Here is a 17,704-nt window from a genome sequence, read left to right as displayed (position 1 = left end):
ACTATAGATTTCTTATGTTATTTCAAAGGTTTGGATACAGGTTTTATGAGCCCGTTGAGAAGAAGCTCATTAGAAGCAAAGATGTTGTGTCATGGAAGGTCAAACGATTAATAAAGCCCAGAAAATCAGCTCAGAGTTCTGAGAGTTTGATTGATTCAGAGCTTACTCCTTCTGCATCGGTGGGGTTAATGTTGATACACCTTGTGTAGATGCTCCCACACATGATAATGATGATGGTAATTGTGATAATGGTGACGATCATGATGAAACACCAACTACCGAGAACCCACCTGTTGTTAGAAGATCAGAGAGAGTTCGAAAGCCGTCGACAAAGTATGATCCTAGTGAGTATGTGCTACTTACTAATGGGGAGAACCTGAGAGCTTTGACGAAACGATGGAGGATGAGCACAAGGATAAATGGTTAAACGCCATGGAAGATGAAATGGTGTCTTTTGATGAATGACACATTGGATTTTGTGAAGTTGCCTAAGGGTAAGAAGGCATTGCTTAATAAGTGGGTGTATCAGATTAAGCATGAATAGTTTGCAGCCTCGATACAAGACGAGATTGGTTGTGAAAGGATTCAGCCAAAAGAAGGGAGTTTATTATGATGAAATCTTTTCTCCCGTTGTGAAGATGACATCCATTCGGTTGTACTTGGATTGGCCGCGAGTCTTGATCTAGAGGTTGAGCAAATGGATGTAAAGACGGCTTTCCTCATGGTAATTTGGAGGAAAAAAATTACATGGTACGACCGGAAGGATTTGTGAAAAAGGGCAAAGAGAATTTACTTTGCCGCTTAAAGAAAAGTCTTTATGGATTGAAACAGGCATTGAGACAGTGGTACATGAAGTTTAAGTCGGTTTTGGGGGAGCATGGTTATAAAGAGATTACTTCTGATCATTGTGTGTTCTTGCAGGTGTTTGGTTATGATGATTTTATTATCTTGTTGCTGTATGTTGATGAAATGTTGATTGTGGGCAGGAACTTGAGCAGAATTCAAGAGTTGAAGAAGCAGCTGAGGAAGTCCTTTGCCATGAAAGATATGGGTTTAGCAAAATAGAATTTTGAGAGAACTGCTTGTTGAGACCAACATCGATGATGTTGTCGTTGCACTTGTTAAGCTTGGTAGAGATGGGGAAGTTATAAGGTTATAAATTTCAAGAATCAAGAAACTCAAAGAAAATCTTGTTCCATTCTGGGACAGTTAAGTTACTGTTGGTGTGTACTCCGCACCTTCGGCTTAGCCCGGTATGAACCGAGATCGTCCCAATTGATCCCGGTTTACGATGGTTCATATCCAAAGAATAACCGATCTATTAATAGCCTCTAGACCTCTAAAACCCGATTTACAATATCGACACTAATATCAGAAATTTATGAAATATTTCCTAATCTTATCCAGGAAAAGAAAAATATTTCCGAATCCAAATTCAAACAGGAAAAAGATATCATCAAGAGACACTGATTTCCTTATAAATAGAGGATACTCCTCCTCATTCACATTCATTCACAACTTGAATAAAAGACCTAATTGGCTTCTTCTTCTCTGGGTTAGCTTGTCTCTGACGTCTAATCTCTTTAATTCCCACGAATTACGAATGGTTTGATCCCTTTTTAAGGAAACAACCTAGATCTCACTTCTTTGATGAGAAAATCTCCTAAATCCAAACTGATTTCGACTATCTATGAGATATGCGAAATCCAGTTCTTACAGTTACAACGGACCATTGTTTGATAACCTCTTGTTTGACAAGTGCATGGACTACAGAATCGCACTGTCATGTACGCCGAGAATTCAACGCCATACCTCCACGACGCTAATAGGCCTGTTAGAAGTTGTTACTTTTTGTACAGAGGATAAAAAGATGTATTTCATTTAGTGCATCAAAAAGAAACGTAGATCACGTTTTTTAAGAGAAAAGAAATAAAAGAAAATTTGAAAAATTTGACTAGAAAAAAGAAGTAAATCTGAAAACCTTAATTTTTTAATTACAACAACAACTTATATAAGTTTTAAAACAACACATGTTGAAGAATTGTGTCTCTTCCTAATTGTGACTCTTTAACTATAACTACATATTCTTGATATAAGTCACAACTCTTACCACACAACCTTTAACACAATTAACCTGAATATATATATATATATATATATATATATATTTTAATTATGTAATTTAATATATCTAAAATCTATGACCAAACTCAATTAGAAACTACCAGTCCCCTTTAATTGAGTTTCGGCCTCACTCCAAGCTTTTTTCTTAGTTCTTCAAACCTTGAGATGACTTCACGTCTTCTTCAAATGCCACGTCTTCCACATTCAGCACTTCTTCTTCCTTATAGGTAATTGTTGCACTTTCTTGAGAAGAGTTCCACTTGACTGAAAAAGTTTTCTGAATTATTTTTGTCTCCATAATCTTCTTCCCCACAGGATCCAAGATTATTTATTGCTTGTTCTCAAACAAGATATGATATCCACTTGATATGATTTGTGAAACACGAAGCAGATTTCTCTCCAATCCTGGAACCAAAAATACATCACTTATGATTCTTTTTTCCTCTACTTGGCAAGAAATTAACGTTTTATTTCCTAGTCGTCATTATGTGGTAGCGATGGTTTTTGCCAAAGCTTGAGAATAGAACAGAGTAATGAAGTTGCAGAGAAAATAAGAACAAGAGATTTCTTTTGGGCAATTGATATTGCCTCTTTTTGGCTTTTCATTCATTTAAATAGAAATTTACAATAACAATGTTGGAGTCATAACTCCTACAAAACAGGAAATGGGGAAATTGAAAATGTAAGAGTAGTAATACGGGAACTAACATAGAACACAACACATGGATTTTTCTCTTCAAAGATACTTCACTAGTAAATCTGTTTGTAACTTACAAGTATACAGAACCCGATTTAGAGCAACCTCAAGACACGCCTTGATTTGCTACACTAGTCTCACTTGTTCTTGAATCGATACGTGATTCAAGAACCTCTCACCCAAATCCCTTAGCACACTAGCTCACAAAAACTCTCACAGATTTTCGCTCACCCTTTGCTAAGTATTCTCTCAGTTGTGTTAAAAACCCTACCTAGCTCTAACACGCCTATTTATACTCAATAGGATTTGCGGCTGATCCTCGCCTAGATTCTCCTTCGGATTACACCAAATCTTCATGAGAATCTTCACCTTCCTTATCTTCTCCTAAGATAGAGGAAACTCGATATTGTCTTCATAGATCCTCCAAGATACTCCAAGCTTCCTATCCACGTCAGCTTCTCGTCTCTTGAAGTGTCCAACACGTCCTGCAGCTCCAGCTCAGCTTCCAGCTCACCTCCACGTGTGTAGATTGCTACGCAAGTCTTCCCGTGTCAGTTCAGAGCTAATCGGACTGCTACACGCGCTGCTCCAGCCTTGTTTGCATCTTCAATCTCCCCCTTTTTAGCATATGTGCTCCACAAGTACCTGTTCAGGAAATCGAGACCAAACAAGCAACAACCAACACACCACAAGCCACACAATTCTGGGAATGATTCCAAAAGATTCCGATTAACCAAAAGAAACTCCAAGAAACCAATGGAGTGTTAAGTCTTAACATAAACGAGTTCAAGGAGTTAAGAAATAAAACACAATGTCTTAAATAAAACTCTCCTTACTCCCCCAGAATTCTAAACCCCCAAAATAAAAACCCAAAAACTCCCCCATAGTTCATGCATCCACCGATTTCAATCTTCTCCCCCTGCTTGTGAGCACAGATGTTAAAAAATAATCGATGAGCAAACATAATTCGAAGGTTCAAATAGGGTCTAAGTGGGTTTACCTGTGACTGCAGTGCGCAGCATGGTCGTTACTACCCCGAGTTGCTCAAGAACTGTTGCCACATCTTCAAGAGCTGTCCTGATTCCCTCTGCATCAGCTGGTGCTTCAGGCACTCGAATCACTCCCAGAGTCACGTTGTTGACTCCTCCAGTTGGCGTGTTCGACTGGGCAGCAGTTGATGGACGCGGACTCGAGGTTGAGGGATGCGATGTCGAGGCAACTCCAGTCCTCTTTCTTGCCTCTTTCTTTCGTTTCTCCTTGGCCTTTTCCTCGGTGACAGCAGCAGCAGCTTCCTTTTTGAGAAATGTTTCCCCACTTCGTGGATCCTTCTTGTATTTGGTCGGAAAGATCCACATTTCACCTTCTTCGAGCTGCAGGATGAGCTGCCTCTTGATGACCTTGCTGATGAGACAGGGAAACATCAACCACCGTCTATCCCCCTTGATGACCTTGCTCAGATCAAGCATCTGCTGGAAAATCATTCGCCCAATGTCAACGTTGATCCCGTGCGCCAGCTTATACACCAACTTCGCCCGTTCCTCAGAAATGTGGTGCTTATTCGTCGAAGGGACCCAATTGTAGGATGCGATGACCATCAATGCAGCTATCCGTGGAGGAAAATCTCTCGAGGTTAACTCAGCCCATGTAGACTGATGCCCTTGTGACAGGTATCTTGATACCTCAGAGATTGGCACAAGATCTGCCTCAGCCTCCTCTTTCCTCTCAGCTTCAGTAAGAGGCTCGCGGCGTAAGGTCTCATTGATGATCCCTGGAGAAATTCTGACTTTGGCTCCCCTGATTCTCACCACAAACACCTGAGATGGATCACTCGGTGACTCTGGAGGTAGCCCTGCATAGAACTCACGCACCACCTTGCTCATGTATGGCTCGAGTTCTGTCACCGTCCACCGCATTCCGCTCTCACGAAGTACCTCAAGGTACTTCCATTCATCCTCTTCGTCCACATCTACAACTCGTTCACTCTAGATATGACGATCCTTGAACACCTGGAATCGTTCATCAGACGCCACCCTCTTTTTGCTCCTGAGGTTGGACTTCTTCTTTTTCTGCTTGACATGACTCGATTCAGGTTCTGGACAGGGAGCGGCAGGGGTTGATTCAGCTCCTGGTCCTGAGGTTTCAGCGGATGTGGTTCTCTTCTTTTCTTTCCGAGCTCGCTTGGCAGCTGGGACAGTCACCATCGCCAAACTCCTCTTCCTTTTGACCTCGTCGATTTGCTCCTGAACCGACATCTCCTCTGGCCGCTCGTCTGTCTCAGATGGCTGACCTCTCTCTTCTTCATTCTCAGGCACCACCTTATCATTGTCATCAGACTCAGCCTCTATTCGGGTCTCCGATGTGGCTTCTTTATCCTCCCTCAGTTGATCGGCACCTTGTGTTTCAGTTTCTGCTCGAGGGCTTTCTTTGTTTTCTGCCTCGGGCTCATTCACACCCTCGTGTTCCTCTTCTTGTGCCATCGATTCAACCTGAGCTTCCACGGGAAGATGAAATTCTTCTCCAAGATCCTCCGGTGATTTGGCTGCTGAGTCTCCGCCTTCGTCTGCAGTGGCGAAGGATTCGCTCTCGCTGCCGGTCCCCTTTCCTGTTCCGGACTTCTCTTCGCTCTGAATCACCGGTGGATTCTGTTCTTCACCACTTGATCCATCGATTAGGTGAGGAGACGAAGCATCACCTGTTGCATGTGCCATCTTTGACTTTGATTTCTTTCCGATGAGCCCTCTTCGTGTTGCAGACACCATTTTATATGCGGATCTAGACTGAGATGCTTCGAATTGAGTCACACAAGTTCTCTACACCTAGGGTTTTTGAACAGTTTGATGTAGCGTCTCTTCCTCTTCCTCTCCCGCAAATACAGCAACATCGCTTCGATTTCCCTCTCCTTATTTGATTTTCCTTTTTCCTCATGGGCTGCTGTTGGGCCTGTCTACATGAGCATCATTTGTCCACGGCCCACTTCCTGTTTAATCATGACAAGTCTTTTTCTAGCACAAGAACATTCATTAGTACATCACAAGGAACACGACAGTCATTGACACATTTAAACCGAAGAATTTTGTGATGGCTAACAGAAAATAGTAATCGTTCACCTCATCACACCTCAACTAGCTTTTGAAAACAGTTTTTTTTTGCTTATTCACCCAGATTCACAGATGACACAAAAGCTGATTCAGCACATGACTCGAATGATCACTCCGCTTCTTCTTGATTCTTTGTGCCTTGACAGATTTGATACTGAGACTAGCTTTCACACTACCTTGTCTTTATCATGCTCTTCACCAGTTTTCAACCTTTATTCAGCAAGAGAGAACCTTAGGTACTTGTCACAGTGTATTTTTTATTGGGTACACTGTGACTTGGCAGCTTCCTTTCTTTTTCTGCCTTGGTTTTTTCCTTTGAGATTTGGACAGGTCTTCTTTTTGATGTAAGACCTGTCTCTGACCTATTGATCAACCTGTAGCTCAGTCTTATCATTGTGATTTCTCAAAGACCGACTTACATTGCTTTCAGGCTGTTTGGTTCTCTCTGTGAAACCTGTACTGATGTCAAGTCATGACGACAAGATAGGTAGCTCTTTTTCTCCGACCTTTAACCCTCAAGGCTGAATCGAAACGTTATGATCATCCTGAGCCTGGACCTGTATCAGTTCTGCACATCTCAAAACACTTGTTACATTCCACAAACACCAATTGCATTTCTTAAGGTGACAAAACGATTAAAGTCCAGTGGTTTTGTGAATAAATCAGCCAGTTGAGATTCAGTGACAACATGCTCGATCACTACCTGTTTTCCTTCCACTAACTCACGGATAAAGTGGTGTCTTATGTCGATGTGCTTGGTCCTTGAGTGTTGTACTGGGTTCTTGGAAATGCTTATAGCACTCTTGTTGTCACAATACACAAGAAGTGGACCTGAATCCATTCCATAGTCAGCGGACATCTGCTTCATCCACAGTAGTTGGCTACAACAGCTCCCCATGGCAATGTATTCTGCTTCAGCAGTGGAGAGGGACACCGAGTTTTGCTTTTTGCTGAGCCACGAGATGAGGTTGTTTCCGAGAAAGAAACACCCACCACTGGTGCTTTTCCTGTCATCAGCACTTCCTGTCCAATCTGCATCACAGTAACCCACTAGGTTCTGATTCGATCCTTTTGAGTACCAGATGCCTAACTCAACTGTGCCCTTGACATACTTGATGATCCTCTTTACCGCCTCAAGATGCGATTGCTTAGGTTTAGCTTGGTACCTAGCACAGATGCCAACACTCAGGCACAGATCTGGTCTGCTTGCCGTGAGATAGAGAAGACTCTCAATCATTCCTCTATACAGGGTTGGATCGACACTTGCTCCCTCATCATCTCGCGTGAGGCTGGTGGTTGTGCTCATTGGGGTCTTTGCTTCTTTGGCTGCATCAAGCTTGAATCTCTTCAAGAGATTTCTGGCATAGGTGCTTTGTGATATGAAAACACCTTCCTCAGATTGTGTGATCTGGAGTCCCAAAAAGTACTTGAGCTCTCCCACCATGCTCATCTCAAACTCACTCGTCATGCTTGCAACAAAAGCATCAACTAGCTCCTGAGAGGTCTCTCCAAAAATTATGTCGTCCACATAAATCTGAACGACCATAATCTTATCTTTCTTCTCTAGTATGAACAAGGTTTTGTCCACACTGCCTCCCATGTAGCCTTCGTGAACTAGAAAGCTCGTCAATCGTTCGTACCAGGCTCTGGGTGCCTGCTTCAGACCATACAACGCTTTTTTGAGCTTGTAAACGTGAGTTGGGTTGCCTGCATCTTCGAACCCTTTCAGCTGCTCGACATAAACCTCCTCCTGAATCAGACCATTCAGAAAAGCACTCTTGACATCCATCTGATATACCCTGAAGTTGAGTATGCATGCCATTCCCAGAAAGAGTCTGATTGACTCAAGCCGTGCCACAGGTGCAAATGTCTCTTCAAAATCCACACCTTCCACTTGAGAGTATCCCTGAGCCACTAGACGAGCTTTGTTCCGAACCACTGCTCCATTTTCATCAATTTTATTCTTGAAAATCCACTTGGTTCCCACAATGTTGCAATCCATCGGTCGTGGCACTAGTTCCCATACGTCATTTCGAACAAACTGCTCGAGCTTTTGTTCCATGGCAACAATCCAGAACTCATCCTGCAACGCTTGTCTGTGATCTTTTGGTTCAATTACTGACACAAAGCAGGAATATAACACCATCTCAGAGAACTTCCCAACCATCTTCTTGAAATCCAGTTGGATGGCACAAGTCTTCCTCCCTTCATTCACCTCACCGATGACATCTGAGGCTGAATGATTCCGATGAACTTGCTTTGTGTTCTCCTGAGTCACGATCTGAGGTTCTTCGGTTGACAAAGATGGCTGTTGCATTGCCTCTGCTGTCTGTGTTACCCGATCACCTTCGTCACCTTCAGAATCACTCCCAATCAGAGGCTTCTCCCATTCCATCTGAGCGTAGTCATCGAACACCACATTCACTGACTCAACCAGAACTTTTGTCCTCATGTTGAACACGCGAAAGGCTGAGCTATGACCTGAGTAACCCAGAAAGATTCCTTCATCACTCCTTGAATCAAACTTCCCAAGATGATCCTTGTCATTCAAGATGTAGCACCTGCATCCAAAGACATGAAAGTAACTTACGTTAGGCGTCTTTCCTTTCCACAGTTCATAAGGAGTTTTCGATGTTCCCTTTCGCATGTACACTCGATTAATTATGTAACATGCTGTGCTGACTGCTTCTGCCCAAAAACGTTTTGGAACTTGATTCCCATAAATCATCGCACGAGCCATCTCCTGAAGTGTCCTATTCTTCCGCTCTACTACACCGTTTTGTTGTGGAGTTCTGGGTGCAGCAAACTGATGTGCTATTCCATGACTTTCACAGAACAACTTCATGAACTCGTTCTGAAACTCTCCCCCATGATCACTCCTGACTCGTTTTATTGAGCTTCGTTCATTCATGAGTTGTAAAGCCCAGATTCTGAAGCTATCTGCCGTGTCAGACTTTTCTCGGAGAAATCTAACCCATGTGAATCTTGTGAAGTCGTCAACCAGCACAAATACATACTTTTTACCTCCCAAACTCTCTGTCTGAACTGGCCCCATCAGATCCATATGAACTAGATCAAGTGGTGCCTTGGATTGTACATCAGGTACTCGTTTGTGTTGGACTTTCACATGCTTGCCTTGGTTGCATGCTCCACACACAAACTTATCTCCTCCCTTGATCTTTGGAACTCCTCTAATGCTCTCCTTTGAGATGAGATCATTGAGATTCCTGATGTTCATGTGGCCGAGTCGCTGATGCCACAGCTGCAGATTATCACAGGCAGTAAAACAGCTCATAACCGACCCTGACTTGTTCCACATGTAGCAGTTGTTGCCCGATCTTTCTCCAGCTAGGATAATTTGTCCATCATCATTCACTGCTCTGCATCCTTTGTTGGTGAATATCACAATCAGCCCTTCATCACACAGTTGACTTATGCTGATAAGATTCGCCTTAAGTCCTTGTACTAGGTATACATTGACTAGATCAGACTGACCTTCGTCTTTTGTAATGCCTTTTCCTTGTATAGCACCGACACTTCCATCACCAAACGTGACTCTTCCTCCCTTAATCTTCTTAAAATTTTGGAGGTAGCTCCGGTTCCCAGTCATGTGCCGTGAGCAGCCACTATCGAAGTACCAAGGGTCTGACTCGTCTTCGTCGCTCTCAACTTGAGCCATGTTGCACTTGAATCCATGCCACAGCATTGACATTGGATCATCCCTGAAGGATCTCTTGACAGTGAATTCTCTTGGCTTGAAAGAATTCTTCTTCTGTTGTCCCTTAGGCTCGAACCTCAAGTCCTCTTTCCTGAGCCAGACTTGATTTGTGGGTCCATTCCAGCTGAACTTCCGTTGCTTCATTAGTTTCTGAACCCTGTTCCATCTGCTGTAGCAGTATGCCTTGATATGTCCGATCTTGCCACAATAATAGCACTCTCGTCCTTTTCGCTGTTTGGTGACAGGTCTTTGATCTTCAGGCCGGTTGTACCCTGATGAAACAAACTTGATTTCATCTGAGCTCTTCTGTTCCTTTCCATTGTACCCCAATCCATGCTTCGTATTGCCGTGGCATCCGTAGCTCAGGATCTTGTCCAGTTGCTTGGTTCCTGCGAACATCTGAATCTGCTTCTTTAGCTGATCTAGTTCTGACTCCAGATTCTCCGATATCCGCTTTTCAACCTTTAAATGCTGCCTCAGACCTTCAGCTTTGTTGGCTAACTCGAGCTTCTCCTTGATCAGATTGACACTTCCCTGGCCAAGTGCATATGCTGCTTCGAGATCTTTGCTGAGCTTGTCTACTAGTTCAGACAGTCTCTGGTTTTCTTTCTTCAACTCATTGTTTTCTTGGTTGAGACTAACCAGGAAATGTCGTACTTCCTTGTAGCTGCTCATGAGATCATCCTCCTTTTCTTCTTCAGGCTTTGACTCTGACTGCTGTCCCTCCTCAATTTCAGCAATCCCGATAAATGACACGAAGTTGTTTGTCTCTTCGACTGAGTCATCTTCTGAATCATCATCTGATTCTTCCTCAGCCAACATGGACTTGTCCTTCCTGCGATTTTGATCGTTGACACATTCCAGCTGAGTGTATCCAAATCCTTTGCAGCCATAGCACTGAATCTCCCGTCGCTTGATAGTTGGGCGATCATTCTTGAAATGTCCATATCCCTTGCACTCATGACACTGTGCCTCACTCTTTCTGTTAGGCTTGTCCCCTTCAGTTGTCTTCTTGAAAGAAGCAACCTTCTTCTGAGATTTCCCAGTTTTCCGCAAAGCACGATCAAACCTCCGAACCAGAAGACTTATGGGATCGTCTTCCTCATCTTCAGTGCTACGGTTTTCACACTTTACAGCCAAACTTTTAGGCTTCTTCAGACTGTCTAGCTCCATCTCATGAGCTTTCAGCATGCCCACGAGTTCACTGAATGGCATGTTCTCCGTGTTACTGGACACACTGAGTGCTGATTTGTACCCCATAAACCTCGATGGCAGACACCTCAAGAATTTCTTCACCATCTTCTTGTCCTTGTATTTCTTGCCTAACACCGCAGCTTCTTGTGCCAGAGCACTCAGTTTCGAACTGAATTCAGAGATGGTTTCATCCTCCTCCATCTTTAGATTCTCAAAGCGAGAAGCAAGCATGTCCTTTCTGGAGTTTTGAACCTTTGTTGTTCCTTCGTACTGCATCTGAAGTATGTCCCATGCTTCTTTGGCAGTCTCAACACCTTGAATCAGCTCAAAAGTCTTCCTTGAAATGTTGGTGTGAATGGTAGTCAACGCCCTTGAATTGTACTTTGCTCTTTTTGACTCTTCTTCAGTCCAACTTTCTTCTGGTTTTGGATGAAAGACTCCGTTGGCATCAGCTACCAGTGGTACTTCCCATTTATCAGTTACTGCCTTCCATGCCAATGGATCGATCCCTTTGATCATGGATCTGATCCTAGCTTTCCAAAACCCGTAGTTCCCATCATCCAGGATGATCCTGGAGTTGTTCACCATTTCCTTATAGCTCTCCATTTTCTCCGCAGGATCTCACCTGTTTGTAATACACACAGATGACCGTTCTGATACCAAATGAAAATGTAAGAGTAGTAATACGGGAACTAACACAGAACACAACACAGGGATTTTTCTCTTCAAAGATACTTCACTAGTAAATCTTTTTGTAACTTACAAGTATACAGAACCCGATTTAGAGCAACCACAAGACACGCCTTGATTTGCTACACTAGTCTCACTTGTTCTTGAATCGATACGTGATTCAAGAACCTCTCACCCAAATCCCTTAGCACACTAGCTCACAAAAACTCTCACAGATTTTCGCTCACCCTTTGCTAAGTATTCTCTCAGTTGTGTTAAAAACCCTACTTAGCTCTAACACGCCTATTTATACTCAATAGGACTTGCGGCTGATCCTCGCCTAGATTCTCCTTCGGATTACACCAAATCTTCATGAGAATCTTCACCTTCCTTATCTTCTCCTAAGATAGAGGAAACTCGATATTGTCTTCATAGATCCCCCAAGATACTCCAAGCTTCCTATCCACGTCAGCTTCTCGTCTCTTGAAGTGTCCAGCACGTCCTGCAGCTCCAGCTCAGCTTCCAGCTCACCTCCACGTGTGTAGATTGCTACGCAAGTCTTCCCGTGTCAGTTCCAGAGCTAATCGGACTGCTACACGCGCTGCTCCAGCCTTGTTTGCATCTTCAGAAATGGGAGAGTGGTTTCCTAAACATGCGGATGACCATTTCTCTTATTACAACTGAAGCAAAGACTGAATAAACATAAAGATTAACTAATTGAAAATCGGTTATTGAACATACTTGTGGTTTGGAATTCTGGTTCGTGTAGACACTCGTCGGTTTGGCTTTGTGTCCTCATCATTACTCCTCCCTCCCAATTGAATCTTGTCCTCAAGATTCACGTGAGGAAAACTGAGCTTTATCTGCTCCTCATTTTCCCAAGTAGCATCGTCACGCGGAAGATGTTGTGACAACACTAGAGATTCCTTCGTCGGTTTCCCGTCAATGTCACGAACGCGAGAGAAGCGGTCAGGAATCAATCGCAAAAACCCATTGGCGCGGACTGGTGGCAACGAACCTAATGTAGGTGTGTCCGAACCAACCCGTTTCTTGAGAAGGGATACATGAAAGACAGGGTGAACTTTAGTACCTTCTGGTAGCTTCAGCAATACGCGACTGGTCCAATGCGTGCCTCTATCTGAAACGGCCCATAGTACCTAGTGGAGAGCTTACGGCAGAAACGTTTGAAAATGGTATGTTGGCGAGAAACGCCATAAATCTCTCCAAAAAGCACTGACAAACACAGGATCGCGATCACTTAAAATGGATTTGGGAATACCGTGAAGCTTGACAATGTTGGCAATGAATTTAGCAGCAACTGACTTGGCTGTATACGGATGGCAAAGAGGAATCAAGTGAGCTGATTTTGTGAAGCGATCCACGACGATCATGATGGACGTATGGTTGTCAGAACGTGGAAGACCATCGCTGAAGTCCATGGAAAGGTCTTCCCACACTTTATTCGGAAGGGGAAGAGGCTGGAGGAGACCTGCTGGTGACAACATTTCTGATTTAGCCCGTTGATAGGTATCACAAGCAGCGACGTAATTGCGAACTGATTTATGCATCGACGACCAATAAAACTGCTGTGACAATCGCTTGAAGGTGCGCAGAACCCCATAATGACCTCCTGCTGGTGTATCGTGGTCTTCACAAAGTAAAGAGAGAATGAGGGAAGAGTCAGGAGGTATTACAACTCGATTATGGAAATAGAGGAGGCCGTTGTGTCGCGCATAGGGGTGACTGGGATCAACATCAGCAAGCTTCTCCAGTCGTAGCAGATATGCATTAGTGGATTGCATCAGGCGCAATTCATCCCAGACACTCGCCTGGTGGCTACTCACAGCATAAAGGCATGGACTCTCAGGTCGTCAAGATAAAGCGTCAGCGGTGGTTTTTGCAGATCCCAGTTTGAATGTGATGTCATAGTCATACCCAACAAGCTTTCCCATCCATTTTTGTTGCTCTGGAGTAAGTATTCACTGCTCCAAAATGAAACGCAGACTTTGGTGATCAATTTGGATCGTGAAACGCCTCCCAGAAGATAAGGTCTCCATGTACGAATGGCTACAACTATTGCTAACATCTCTCTTGCGTAAGTGGACCATGTCCGTTTTGCCACTCCTAGGGATCAACTCATATATGCAATTGGTCTCCCATATTGCGATAGAATTGCTTCAATTCCTTCCCCTGAAGCATTTGTTTAGATCACAAAATGAGCTGAGAAATCCGGCAAGGCGAGGATAGGTGTCGTGGTAATTGCTTTCTTAAGCGCCTCAAAAGCAAGCTCCGCAGTATCTGTCCATTCGAATTTGCCTTTTTTTTTAGAAGATTCATCAAGGATCGAGCAATAATACCGTAATCTTTGACGAACTTCTGGTAGTAGCCAATGAGGCCCAAAAATCCGCATAAATCAGTGATAATGGTTGGTGCTAGCCATTCTGTCATGCACAAATCTTATTTTGATCCACCATCACTCATTTCCTGAAATGATGTGCCCCAAGTATTCCAATTCTGCCTTTCCAAACTCACATTTCTTCATCTTCACAACCAAGCGATGATTTTTCAGTATTTGGAGGACGTTCTGAACATGGCTCAGATGGTCTATCCAAGAGCAGCTGTAGACGAGTATAACAAGCACAAATTTCTGCAGATGCTCCCTGAAAATTGAGTTCATCAGATTCCGAAATGTGGAGGGCGCATTGCGTAACCCGAAAGGCATGACGAGATATTCGTAATGCCCGTTATGCGTCCGAAAAGCGGTCTTGTGGTTGTCAGGAGGGTGCATCCGCACTTGGTGATAGCCGGCGGTGAGATCGAGTTTGGTGAAGATCGTTGCAGCGTGCAGCTCATCTAACATGTCCTCAACAGTTGGAATGGGGAATCGATCCTTGACTGTTGCTGTGTTCAATGCGCGATAATCAGTGCAGAATCTCCAGGACCCATCTTTTTTCTTCACCAACAGCACCGGCGACGAAAAAGGGCTTGAGCTTGGCCGAATAAGACCAGCCTGCAACATATCTCGAACTTTGATGTGATCTTCCCAAAGATCGGCACAAAGAGGCTTGGAAAAGAGATAGAATAGAAACAGAAAGTGCGGAAATAGGTTTCTGCTCTGAAAGATGAATCGATAAAGATATTGCTAAGAAACGAATCGATCACAAAAGAGAGATAAGAGAGGATAAAGATGTTGCACAAAGCAACGAGTCACTCTCACAGATAGATGAGGAATGATAAAGATGCTGCACAAAGCAGAGAATTACTCTCAAAGGACAAAGAAAAGTTTCTTCAAGTTTTGATAAGAGAAAAGAGTTTTATTGATTAATTTTGGTGATCCATTCCAGGATGATTATTTATGAGATCTTACATGAGTTTATAAAGAAATAAAAGTGCCAAAAACAAAGAAAGACACGAAATTCTCAAAGCATTAAAGTGCAAAGACTAGAAATAATGACTAAGGTTGCATAACTTTTCATCTCCACTTGCCATGACCTTTAGGCTTCTTTTGGATGAAATTTGCTTGTTCTTCTGGCTGGACTTAAGTCTTGAATCAACAAACTGGGCCTGTAGAGAAGTGATCACCATTGCCTCCTTTAAAAACCTTCCTTTGGAAAAACTCATTGGAACAAAACCAAAGGTAAGGGAAAAAGAGTACAACTGGGACACTTAGCCATTTGTTGATCTTCTTGGGCTTCTTTTACAACCAGAGTAGTTGTAAACACCTCTTCTTCCTCCTGGTCCAAGTGTCTTGGCCGAATATAGTTTTGAACAAGTATTCCTCCATTTGTTTCTTTGAGCTTCTCGGCATTAACTCAGGTCTTAGTACCATCTGGATCAAACAATGCCTCATTCTCTAGCTCATCCACTGGTACAAGCTCTGGTTCAGGTCCTGGTGAAGGCTCCATTTCTTTATTGCTGGCCATGATCATATCATCCTTCCCCAGTTGAAAAGGATTTGTCCTCGAATCAGGACCATCTTTTGCAGTAGTGGCTTGATTATTTCGGAACTCCTTTAGTGCAAGACTCTTATTGGTGAAGATAAGACCTTCTGATGGGTTCTTCATAGGAAAGATGCAATCTATTTGCCCAAACTGAATCCTGTTCCACCCACTCTCTTCCAAAGGCTTAGCGGGTTTGAGAAGATGGTCCTCATAGTCCTGTACAACAAGAGATCTTCCACTCGGCAGCTCCAATGCATCATAACTCAAAAGCGTTTCTTTGTAAGTAGGCTTATGACCAAGTGATGGAGAGATTAGAGTTCTTTGGACATTATCAGATTTAGCAAGGAAGTTGGATTGCTTGTGGATGTTTTCCTAAACCTGTTTCCCTTTCTTCTTTTGATCTTGATAAATTTCGAAGGGTGTCATTGGAACCAGAGTGTGCTTCCTGCCTTTGAACTCAAAAGAATACTTGTTGGTGGAGCCATCATGAATCACTCGTCTATCATACTGCCATGGCCTTCCCAACAGGATGTGACTTGTTTCCATAGGTAGAATATCACACAGAACTTTGTCCTCATACTTTCCAAGGGTTAGAGAAACCGTTACTTGGCTGTTCACTCGCATTGCACCTTTATCATTGAGCCAATGCAGATTGTACGGCTTGGGGTACTTCTTCACGGTCAAGCCAAGCTTATTAACCATGTATTCACTTGCTACATTGGTGCAGTTTCCTCCATCGATGATGAGATTGCACACCTTACCTTGCACATGACATCTTGTGTAAAACAGGTTCAGTCTTTGTGCTCCTTCCTCTGCCTTAGCTTGCACGTTTAGTATCTTTTTCATCATCAAAAGATCTCCTGTAGCAGCATACTCCTCATGCTCTTCCACTGAATCAGAGATATCTTTCTCATCTGCCAATTCGTACTCACCATTGTCTAAGATAACCAGAACTCTCTTGTTAGGACATTCACTAGCAATGTGTCCTCTTCCCTGACACTTGAAGCACACTATTTCACGAGCTCGAATAGTGGAGGCTTCAGTTTTGACCTTGAAGTCTGGTTTAGCAGGGAATGATTTAGCAGACACCGCAGAATCAGCACTTGGTTTTTCTTTTTTGGAAAAGCTTGGTCTAGCCGTAGATGAATTAGCTCCAAAAGTTGATCTAGATCCTCTCCGCTTAAGTTGTTGTTCAACCAAAATAGCTTTGTGATATATCTCCTCTAGATCAGCATAGCTTTGCATCTCCACTCTGTCTTGAACCTCTCGGTTTAGCTCACTCAAAAATCTAGCGATGGTTGCTTCTTGATCTTCTTCAATACCAGCCTTGATCATCAGAGATTCCATTTCTTGAAAATAATCTTCTACACTGCTGTTCCCTTGAGTCAAGCGCCTAAGTATTTGGTGTAGCTCCCGGTGATAGTGACTAGGGACAAAGCGTTTCCTCATGAGTGCTTTCAACTCATCCCAAGTAACAACAGGCGGATCTCTATTGCGTTTTGCGGCTTGTTGTGATCTTATCCCACCAGTTTATAGCATAGCCATAAAACTCTGTAGCAGCTAGCTTCACTATCTTGAGATCTGAATACTCTTGACAATCATAGATCATCTCGACCTTCTTCTCCCATTCCAAGTAAGCGTCTGGATCATTCTTGCCGTAAAAAGGGGGAACTTTCAATTTCATGCTTCTCATGTCATCATCATCACGTTCCCTTGCTCCTCTCCCACGTCTTGGACTGCCTTGTGAAGAAATATCATCACCAACATCGTTTCTAGGCTGTCTCTGCTGGACTGGCACTCCATTTGCATTTCCTTCTTGAATTCTTCTTGGATTAGGCTCTCCTTGTAGTTGATAAATCCGTTGATGTATCTCTTCTACTTGAGTTTTCATCATCTGCTCCAACCGATCCGCCAATGCTTCCATCAGGAGTTTGTTGTTATCGTTGCTGCTGCCGGTTTCATCTTGATGATCATCCATCTTTGACCTTCAGCAAACACACAAAAATATCACTAGTATCTTGCTTCACAAAAAAAACTATCAAAGATAAACCCTAGCGATCGATCTAAAAGACAGATCCAAATTTGAAAAGACAATTCTGTAAACAGGTCTGATGAGAGAAGATGAAAAGGCAAAAGTGATCAGATTAAGATCAGCCAGATTCTCACACCCAAACACACTGATCTATATGCGAAAGAGGCAGATAGAAACTAGAATAGAATCGACACCAATAAGGAGATGAACAGACACAAAACACAAGTGAAA

General features: G+C 43.2%; 1 pseudogene; it reads left to right on the top strand.

The window, feature by feature from the left end:
- The window catches only part of LOC112083083, a 47,678-nt pseudogene that overhangs the window by 232 nt on the left and 29,742 nt on the right, over positions 1–17,704 (top strand).

The sequence above is a fragment of the Eutrema salsugineum genome, unplaced genomic scaffold (assembly GCF_000478725.1).
Source record: "Eutrema salsugineum unplaced genomic scaffold, Eutsalg1_0 scaffold_7, whole genome shotgun sequence".
NCBI classification, from domain to species: Eukaryota; Viridiplantae; Streptophyta; class Magnoliopsida; order Brassicales; family Brassicaceae; genus Eutrema; species Eutrema salsugineum.
The sequence above is the reverse complement of the archived record's forward strand: the minus strand, read 5'-3'. Positions and strand labels throughout refer to the sequence as shown.